Genomic DNA, 11,181 nt, shown 5'->3' on the forward strand with positions numbered 1-11,181 from the left:
AACAAAAGAAAATTCAAAATGGCTTTTTTTTGACTGTTTAAGGAATTTTTATTGTAGCAAGAATTTTATAATTAAATAACATTTCTTTGCTCATTTTTATGAATCCTGTTTTTTCATACAGAAGTGACATTCTGAGCTATTCCACAGTTAAGAATTACAAAATTAAAGAAAGGAATGCTTTAAATTTTTGTATTTTTTTGAAAATTCTTTTTTCCCACAGTCTATAAAACATTCATTTTTATATTTACTAGTTTTGTGGGGGTTTTTTTGTTTGTTTGTTGGCTTATACATCAATAAGTAATCTGGGACTAGCATTGTTTGCTAGACCTGGTCATTGCTCAGTACATAAGGTTCAAAGTTTCCTTTCCTTTTCTTCATTTATTTTATATTTTGCAACTTTTTTTCCTTTACAACATTGTATTTCAACGTTTAGTTTATTTTTCTTTGGTGAATGACATGTTTCCTTTTGTGATCCCTGATCAATTTTAAACAGTTGAAAACCTGGTGGCACTGTTAACCACTTTCTGGGCAGCCTCTTTAGCTTGGTGGGCTTGTAGTACAGCTACAGCTTTATCAGCTTCAGAAAGGAGAGACTCTGGAAACTCAAGCATATGAACAAGTTCTGAATTATTAATCTCCAACAACATGCCAGTGATTTCACCAGCAAGAATAAGTTGCATGGATCGAATTAGAGGAAATAGCTGTTCACCCAACATTTGTTTATGTTCTCAAGGAGGGAAAAAAGCCAACATAGAAGCAGGAAAAGACTCCTGACTTTGCATGTGAACAGCAGACTGCTTCATGGTAACTTGTGGCTGGTTATTAAGATGTTCTTGAGAATTGAGAACTCCTGCATCATATTTATACTGTGGAATGGTGCAAACAGCAGGAGTCAGTGCAGCAGCAGCTGCTACAGGATGTGGACACATTTTCTGTGTTGATGTGTCAGCAACACTATGTGTGGACATGACTTGTGGAACCTGTGAAGAAGCTGGTCTCATAATACAAAATGGTGGTCTAGGAGCGGCTGGGTGGATAACACCAGGCTATTTTGGAAATGATGAGGTCTGGCATCCTGAGGAGTCCTTCTAGGACTTGGTTTGAGTTAAGCAATTTGGCTAGGAGGATAGTATGCAGCCTGCTTCTGAGTCTGTGGGATAGCTGCCATGAAATAACCTGAAGGAAGTGCTGGCTGGTAGAGGGTTGATTACAGGGCTGAGCACAGCTCTTACACTTGCTGTTCTCTGCATACACTGGTTAGTTAGGTAAACCTGGTGCTCTTCTTGCCCTGAGCTAAAGCTACAGTTGTGGCTTAAGCCACTATTCTACCATTAATTTCTGCAACTGCTTTTGTGGCTTCTTCTGAGGAGGAGAAACATACAAAATCAAGACTATTGCCATGACCACCCCCCATCATAATGAAGTAAGACTTTTCACTACATAAAAAAACCCTGGCTGAGGAGGCAGCTACATTCCTGACAGAAGCTTACCACCCTTGTAATTTTGTGGCAACTATGTGCCTTATGTCTTTGCTACCAGCTCTGCTAGCCATGGACCAAGCATCACTTATCAGTTTCATTTTTGTAATCTTGTTTACTCAGCTTCTTAGGCAGGAACACTCTCTGTTCAGGGAAGGGGGGGAAGGCTTCTTGCATGGGAAAAACAAGACCAGGAAGTCTGCATTGTATAAAATATACCCAGAAAAAAGACTTGATGCTCAGACTATGGAGGTGACTCCTCTGAGACTGCATTGATGCTGAATAAAGCCAGCTATTCTGCATCTCTGAGAGTTGTTTGTCTCTTTCTGTTGCCAATGTTTCTGCAACATTTTCTGGTGTGTTGACCAGGAAGCTGACAACCAAACCGGCCCCTTGCGCCATTTTTTTCTGGGAACTGGGAAAGGCTATGGTTTCCAGCCTGGTGACAGTAGATAGCACCCACCTGGCTGTTTCTCCAGATCCTAACTCTCACTTGGGCTGTGCTGGCCTGACTCATGCCACATTCCAAACAGACTAAGAAGGAGAAGAGAAATGGGTTCCAGGATGGGATATCAGACTGGTGAGTGGGCTGGGGACATCTGCCTGAGTCTGGACCCACCCTACGGCAGAAGGAGAGCGATCACCTCTCAGTGACCAGAGGTCACCCAGGTCAGTTGTTACCTTGGGATTGGATGGCCTGTCAGTTCTGGTGTGCATGTGTGTGAGTGACTGTAGTGAATAAGAGCCCTGCTCCATCATCTTCAGACTACAGAGCCTGAATGGGTCATCACCTGCATTTCCATGGTGACTTCATACAGACTTTAAGGCTATACCAGGTTCTGAAGGTTCTCTTCCCTCCCTGAAAGACTAGTCCAGGTCCAGGATTTATACACACCAGCCGCATGTGAAGAGGCACCTTAAACCCTGAGGGAGGGGCTGTCAGGTGGAAGAAAGTGAGTGCTCCCCTACTCTTTGTCTTGCAACATCACCACAGGGTGGGAATTTACACAATGGGTGAATTGGCTTCAAAACCCACTGTCTTAGAATGTATAATTAAGAATTTTGAGAAAGGATTCTCTGGAGATTATGGTATAAAACTGAGCTCTGGAGAACTGCTCACTCTCTGTACCGTAGAATGGCCCTCCTTTGGGGCTGGATGGCCCTCAGAAGGGACCTTAGATGTACCCACAGTTTGAGGAGCATATAATGTTATAACAGGGGATCCTGGACACCCAGGCCAATTTCCATACATTGATCAATGATGAGAAGTTGCCTAGTTAAGGCCAGCTTGGGTTCAGTTCTGTATCACAGATGAGGGACAGTGCAAAGTCCTAGTATCCCAGTCCAAAAAGAAAATTCTGCCTTGAGAAAAGGAACCACCTATTTTTCAAGAAGAGGCTGAGGACTCACCCCCTGTATCACCTCCCTATGTGCTACTGGTCCCTCCTTGGGGGGCCAAAAGTCCCCAAATGCCAGACAGCCCACTGCCTTAAGTTTTTCCTCCTCCTCCTGAAGTCCCCAAGGCAATATTGCCCCCACAGCTGAATTCATCATAACTGGTGAGCAGTCATCTCCAGTCGAACCAGGGAGCAGCTTCCCCAGTGCTACAAATGCCCTTACAGGAGATGCAGGGACCTGCAGTGTATTGCCCCTGATGGGACCATACAAGAGGGGGGACCAGTCTTTTATACCAGCCCTTTTCCACAACAGACCTCCTCACCTGGAAGCATCATAATTCCTCATACTCTGAAAAGCCTCAGGCACTGATTGACCTCTTATAATCCATTTTACAAACTCTCTACCCCACCTAAGTAGACTTCCCACAGCTCCTTCTCACTTTGTTTAACACCAAAGAGTGCCAATTAATGGTAACAGAAGCCCAGAAATGGCTCCAGACCAATGTCCCAGGGGATCAACTAGACATGGAAAAAACTGGGCAAGGAAAGTCTTCATGGAGGAGGGACCTCACTGGGACTACAACACTGAAGAGGGGAGAAATTGGAAAAGTACTGACAGGCCCTCCTACAGGGGGTAAAGCCAGGGATAAAAAGTCTACTAACATGGCCAAGACCACTGAGGTGCTGGCACTGGAAAAAATGAATGCCAAAAATGTCCTGAGAGAAGGCCAAAGCAGCACACCCACTTATCTGGTACTAACCTGAGCCATCCAGCATGAATCTGATCTGCTTAAGCCAAAGCAGAATCCGACTAGCAGGGACTGGGCTCTCTCCAACTAGGGCCCTGAGAACCTATGGTCAGAATTCAAGTAGGGAGCCATCCTGAAGACTTTATGGTAGATATAGATGCTGAATATTTGCTGGTCACATAACCCATGGCCCCCTCTCAGGAAAAGAAACTACCATCATCAGGGCCACAGGTCCCCCAACATGGTGCTGGTTAGGAGGTCATGAGGTAGTACATGAATTTCTTTACCTGAATGACTGACCATTTCCCTTGATGGGAAGAGAATTGCTGGCTAAGATGGGGGCTCAAATCTCTTTCTCCACTGATGGATCAGCTCAACTCAAATTAATAGAACCATCCTCTCCTTTAATCATGGCTCTCACTGTAAGAAAGGAAGAAGAGTGGTGGTGTACCCTTCTCCTCCAGAAGAAGGGGCTATTTTCCCAGAACTAGAGACTGAGTACCCATTGGTTTGAGCAGAAATAAATGCTCTGGGAGTAGACACCATGCTCCTATCTTGATTGATCTGAAACCTGGATCTCAACCAGTAAAGACTGCCACAATACTCAATTCCCAGAGAAGCTTGCCTGGGAATCCAGGCTCACCTGGACAGGCTACTTCAGCATGAACTTTTGATAAAGTGTCAGTCACCCTGGAACACCCCCTTATTGCCTGTAAAGAAACCAGGGACAAAAAACTACCTCCTGATTCAGGACTTGGGGGACATAAATGAGGTAATAACCACATTGCTCATATATGTGCCTAAACCTTATACCCTGATGGGGCTAATACCTTCCACTGACAAGTGGTTCATTTGCCTGGACTTAAAAGATGCCTTCTTCTGCCTTTGAATGGGAAAATCCACACACTGGGACAAAGGAGCAGCTCATTTGGTCAAAACTCCCACAAGGATTCAAGAACTCTCCTACACTTTTCAGTGGTGTCCTAGCTGCTGACCTGGCTGAATTTTCTGGACAAAAAGTAAACTGTGTCTTGCTGCATTATGTTGAAGACTTCTTGCTGTCCAGCAACATGCAGGCTCAATGCCTAAAACCTCTCCTCTCCATAATGGAGGCTGGGTATCTGGTGTCAGAGAAAAAGGCACAAATCTGTAAGAAACAAGTCAAATATCTGGGCTTTAATATCATGCTGGGCCAATGAATGTTGGGGACTGAAAGAAAACTGAAAACTGATAGCAGTTTGTGCTAACCCTGTCCCTACCACCCATCAGAAAGTCCAAGAGTTTCTAGGGGCAGTGGGATTCTGTAGGATATGGATTCCCAGTTTTTTAGACTTGGCCATATCTCTATATAAGACAATAAAAAGAGGAGAAAGGGGTCCCCTTGAATGGGGACCAAGACAGGAGACACATTTCAGGCAATCAAGACCAAACGCACTGAGGCTCTGGCCTTGGGACTTCTTGATGTAACCAGAGAACTCAACCTCTTTGTTCATGAGAAAAATGGAATGGATCTGGGAGTCCTAACCCAATAATTTAGACCTTGGAAAAGGCTGGTGGAATATTTGTCTAAGCAAACTGATTCAGCTGCTGCCAGGTGGACTTCCTGCCTCTGAGCACTGGCAGCTACCACCTTATTAGTAAGGGAGGTTGACAAATTGACTCTGGGATAGAACCTCAATGTTAAAGTCCCACATTCAGTTGTAACCCTGATGGGCAATCAGGGCCACCATTGGCTCACACATGCATGAATGAGTCAATACCAAGGGGTACTATGTGAAAATCCACAGGTAAAACTGGAAGTTGTACAAACCCTGAACCCAGCCACCATCCTACCAGATGAAGTGGGGCCCCCAGACTATGATTGCTTGGAAGTACTAGAGGAAGTGTTTTCCTGCAGGCCTGACTTAAATGACAGACTGCTCCAAAATCCAGACCTGATTCTATACACTGATGGCAGTAGCTTCATGGAGAATGAGAAAAGGATGGCAGGATATGCTGTGGTGTCTGACTCAGAAGTGATGGAAACAGAAGTGCTTCCTCAAGGTTGGTCAGCACAGAGAGCAGAATTATGGGCATTAATCAGAGCACTAGAGCTCAGCCAGGACCAACGAGTTAATATCTATACTGACTCATGATATGTCTTTGCAACTCCACATGTCCACAGAGCCTTATATAAGGAGAGAGGACTCCTTACTGCTGAAGGAAAAGTGATGAAAAACCATGCTGATATCTCAAAGCTCCTAGAATCAGTATGGGAGCCTAAATAAGTGGCAGTTATCTACTGCAGAGGCCACCAAAAGGGAGGCAACCTGGTGGCAAAAGGAAACCACAGCACTGATGCAGCTGCCAGACAACAGCCTGGGGGCAACCGCCAGACAAACCCAAGGTCCTGCTGGCCTCAGAAGTGCCAACTGTCCCCAAGGACTCTCCAGAAGAAGAAAATTGGATAAAAGAGGGAGGAGGAATCAAAACTAAGACAGGATGGTGGGTTACACATGACCAACAGATTTATGTTCCAGAACAGCTGGCCTATAAACTAGTCCACTAACAACAAGAACTGATCCACATGGGCAGAACGTCCTTAGATACCTTACTGGGATGGTACTACCTCATTACACATCTTCCTGCACTCTGCTCTCTCTGTTTCCCAACAGTGCATAACTTGTTTACAAAGTGATCTTCTCCAGGGGCCTAGCAGACCAGCTGGGACACAACACTGTGGACTGTCCCCATTTGAGGATATGAAAGTAGACTTCACTGAAGTCACCTTGACCAGGGGATACAAATACCTGGTAGTTTTTGTCTGCACCTTTTCAGGATGGGTAGAAGCCTTCCCAACCCAAACGGAAAAGGCAAGAGAAATAACCAAGGCACTCATGAAAGACATGCCTCTGACAATTGGGTCAGTCAAAGGAATGGCATTTGTGGCTGAGATAGTGCAGCATGTGGCGAAAGCCTTACAGATCCAATGGAAGCTACATTTGGCCTATTGCCCTCAAAGCTTAGGGAAAGTAGAACACATGAACTGAACCATTAGCAGGCTCTAGTTATGTTATGTCAGGAAACTGGCTTGCCCTGGGTAGATATGTTGCCTGTGGCCCTCCTAAAAGTGAGATGCTAACCCCGAGCAGAAATAGGATTCTCATCATTTGAAATTTAATATGGAAGGCTGCCTCTGCTGATAAGTTTGAGAGGAAACACCAGAGAATTGGGAGAGTTAGATTTACATAAACAACTGCAAGGATTGGGGCTCACTACCTCACAGATATACAAATTGGTCACAGATAGAATACCTATATCTTTAGGCATAACAGTGCACCCCCACAAACCAGGGGGGCAGGTGTGAATAAAAGACTGGAAAAAGGAGTCTTTAAAGCCAGTATGGAAAGGGCCCTAAACTGTAATCTCAACTACCCCCACTGCTCTCAATATAACAGGGATAGGCACCTGGATCCATCACTCCAGAGTTAAACCAGCTGGCCCAACTGATGACTGCAGGAAGTGGAGAGATGCCCTTGGTCTGGAAAAACCCCTATGCCTGGCAATACAGAGGAGGACACAATGATTTCAAAGCCCTGCTCTGACCACACCAGAAGTTTGGTCTGTTAATGCATGGATGAAGGTTGATGAATTGGCTGCCCAGAGATATTTGTTGTTTGTTTTTATTAATCTGGTCCCCCTTGACCCTGTCAGGATCCATTCTGATGGGTGCAGATGCACCCTGAACATCAAGAGGGGGGAATGAAGTAAGAGTTTTCACTAGAGAAACAACCTCCCCAACTGAGGAGGCAGCTACATGCCTGACAGCAACTTTGCTCACCCCAAACCACCCTTCTTGTAGTCTTGTAGCAACGACATGCCTTGCTAGTAGCTCTGCTAGCTGAGCTCCAAGCATTGTTTATCAGTTTTGTTTTTGTAATCTTGTTTACTTAACTACTTAGGCAGGAACACTGTCTGCTTGGGGAAGGTGGGGGGCTGCTTGTATGGGAAAAACAAGAACCAGAAGTCTGTATTGTATAAAAGCTACACAGAACAAAGACTTGGTGCTCAGACTCTGGAGATGACTCCTCTGAGCCCACAGTGGTGCTGAATAAACCCTGCTATTCTATATCTTTGAGTGCCATTTGTTTCTTTCCACTGCCACAGTTTCTGCAACAATAATCTTTGCACTAGTGATTGTACCAAATGGAGAAAACTCTCCAGAGACATTCATCATCAATAGCATCATCAAGATTTTTCATGTTGGAGTTCCCATCATGGCTCAGTGGTTAACGAATCTGACTAGGAACCATGAGGTTGCAGGTTCAACCCCTGGCCTTGCTCAGTGGGTTAAGGATCCAGCATTGCTGTGAGCCATGGTGTAGGTTGCAAACGCGGCTTGGATCCCCCATTGCTGTGGCTCTGGTGTAGGCCAGTGGCTACAGCTCTGATTAGACCCCTAGCCTGGGAACCTCCATATGCCATGGGAGTGGCCCTAGAAATGGCAAAAAGACAAAAAAAAAAAAAAGATTTTTCACGTAAAGGTCAACTCTCTGGTATCTTGTGATCCTATCTTAAGTCATCTGTTCAAATTTGTGTTAAGTTCCATCTGCCATTCCATATTTTTTCTGGGCTCAACCAACATAAATTTTCCATTGAGCTCCTTTCCATTCATCTCATCCACAGCTTTCTGTGTATCTTCATGCCTTTCAAAGCTTATAAATCCCAAACCTTTGGATTTTCTACTCTCTTCAGTCATTACTTTCCCATGAAGGCAGGTCCAAACTTGCCATAGAGAGGCTTAAGATATTCATCATCTGGATTTTTTCCAAAATTCTTGATGTAAACATTGGTGAACTTTTTTGCCCTAGCTCCAAGTTCTGCTTCTCATTCTTTACAAAATTTAATACATCCAATAAATACTTTGCCATCATTTAGAATCATCCCATTAATTTTTTCAATAGCTCTTTCAGCTGCTTCTTTTGTCTCAGAATGCAAAAATCATTAACCCTTGGAACAATTTTCATCACAAACCACCTTACATGAAAGGATATTATCAAAAGCTTTATTATAAATTGATATATCAGGAGTTCCTGTCATGGTGCAGCTGAAATGAATCCAACTAGGAACCATGAGGCTGCAGATTTGATCCCTGGCCTTTCTCGTGGATTAAGGATCTGGTGCCATGAGCTGTGTGGTGTAGGTTGCAGATGCATCTTGAATCCTGCATTGCTGTAGCTGTGGTGTAGGCCAGCAGCTGTAGCTCTGATTTGACCCTTAGCCTGAGAACCTCCATATGCCACGGGTGTGGCCTTAAAAAGCAAAAAATAAAAATAAATAAATAAATAAATGGATTTGTCCCAAAATTTAATGTATTTGTTGCTCATTTCACTTTTGCAAAGTGATGGATCATGCTGAGACCACGTGACTCTTACTGGCTTGCTCTTTATAACATCAAAATTCATGGTGTCTAAAGCATGCTGCCTGTCCACTGTCTGCTGGAAGATTACATACAAGTAGCCCAAGGAGTAGCAGATGATCATTTATATGCACACCCAGATGGAGAGAATGGGTGCTATGAGGCTAAACTTCTCCTAGAGCATCACTTTGGTTACAGTGTCGGGTGGTGTCAGTCCCCCACAAAGAGAGAAGGGACAAGGTAATTAGGACCTCTAGGGCTCATCTTGGGATGGCTGCCTGTAGGGCTACAGGGAGTGCTGGGATTAATCTTGAGGTGGCTGCCCATGGTGACACAGGTCAGGACTTTTCCATGAGAGAAGATCAAGTGCTAGGGCCCCAGGGTCAGAGACATGGGGTGGGGATGGGGGCAAGCACAGAGGGACAAAATCAGCTGAAATAAAAAACTACCCAAAGACCACAGAACCAAGTCATTCTGCTTGCTGTCTGCCACCACCAGAGAGAGGGTGGTGGTTGGGGCCTGGCAGTGGGGAGGCCTCTGTCTCCTGGTGCTTTTTGGAGCTGCAGATGGGTGAGCGTTTTGGTTTCAGCTATTTCCCCTGGTTATTTTATAAAAGAAAATGAATGAATAAATAAGTACAATTTTTGGCTGGGGAGACACAGGATTTTTGATAAATTGGGGGGTAAAATATTTTTTAAGAGTTTATTTTATTTTATTTTTTTAATCATAAATGTGTATTTCAAGCCTGGAACACACACTCTGCACTCTCAGCACTAACCACCTGGGAGAAGAGGCCATTGGTAATTTGATAGCGATTTCACTGAATCTATAGATTGCTTTGGATAGTACAGTTATTTTAACAGTATTAATTTTTTCAATTCAAGAGCATGAGATATCTTTCCATTTTTTGTTGTCTTCAGTTTCTTTAATCAGTGTCTTGTAGTTCTCAGTGTACAGGTTTTTCACCTCCTTGGTTAAATTTGTTCCTAGATATTTTATTCTTTTGGATGAAGTTGTAATTGAATTTTATTAATTTCTCCTTCTGGTAGTACATTATTATTGTGTAGAACTGCTACAGATTTCTGTACATTGATTTTGTATCCTAAGACTTTACTGAATTTGTTTATTAGTTTTAATAGTTTTATGATGGACTCTGTAGGGATTTCCCTATACAGTATCAAGACTTTGCAAATACTGACAGTTTTACTTTATCCTTTCCAATTTGGATATCTTTTATTTCCTTTTCTTGCTTAATTGTTGTAGCTAAGGCTTGCAACACTATGTTGAATAAAGTGATGAGGGCATGCATCCTTGTCTTGTTCCAGACTTAGAGCTTTCAGCATTTTGCCATTGAGTATGGTGTTAGCCATGGATTTGTTATATACGGCCTTTACTTTTTGAGGTATGTTCACTTGACATCCACTTTGTAAATTTTTTTTTATCATAAATATATGTTGAATTTTGTCATAAGCTTTTGATATGATCATATTATTTTAATCCTTCATTTTGTTAATTTCATGTATTGCATTGATTAATTTGCAGATACCGAGCTATCCTTTCATCCCTAGAATAAATGTCACTTGAGCATGGCGTATGATATTTTTAATATATAATTGAATTTGATTTGGTAATATTTTGTTGAAAACTTTCGCATCTATGTTCATCAGAGATATTGGCCTTTAATTTTCTTTTTTGGTAGTATCCTTGATTGGTTTTGCTTATGCTGACATTATAAAGTGTCTTTGGAAGTTTTTCCTCCTCTTTAATTTTTTGGAAAAGTTTGAGAATTACAGGTATTAAATCTTGTTTGAATGTTTTATAGAATACGATCCATCTGGCCTTGGGTTTTTGCTTGTTGGGAGCTTTTAAATTACTGTTTCAAACTCCTTATTAGTAATTGTTCAGTCTAAGAAGATTGATTTCTTCATGATTCATTCTTGGAAGATTGTATGTTTCTAAAAGAGCATAAATTTCTTCTAGGTTGTGCAATTTGTTGTTGTTTGTTGGTTGTTCATGGTAGTCTCTTATGATTCTTTGTATTTCTGTGGTGTAAGTTGTAGTTTTCCCTCTTTCTTTTCTGATTTTATTTATTTGTGATGGCTCTCTATTTCCCTTGGTTAGTTTAGCTAATGGCTTGTCAGTTTTATCTTTTTAATGAA

At 42.8% G+C, this 11,181-nt stretch overlaps 1 pseudogene; it reads right to left on the reverse strand.

The window, feature by feature from the left end:
- Window positions 1–485: 485 nt before the first annotated feature.
- LOC100518329 (polyadenylate-binding protein 1-like) lies at window positions 486–9,286 on the reverse strand (annotated as a pseudogene).
- Between the last annotated feature and the right edge of the window lie 1,895 nt (window positions 9,287–11,181).

The sequence above is a fragment of the Sus scrofa genome, chromosome 11 (assembly GCF_054392235.1).
Source record: "Sus scrofa isolate SSC_HxYL_T2T_F1_AM1 chromosome 11, Sscrofa_HxYL_maternal_Yorkshire_Landrace_v2.0, whole genome shotgun sequence".
Classification (NCBI taxonomy): domain Eukaryota; kingdom Metazoa; phylum Chordata; class Mammalia; order Artiodactyla; family Suidae; genus Sus; species Sus scrofa.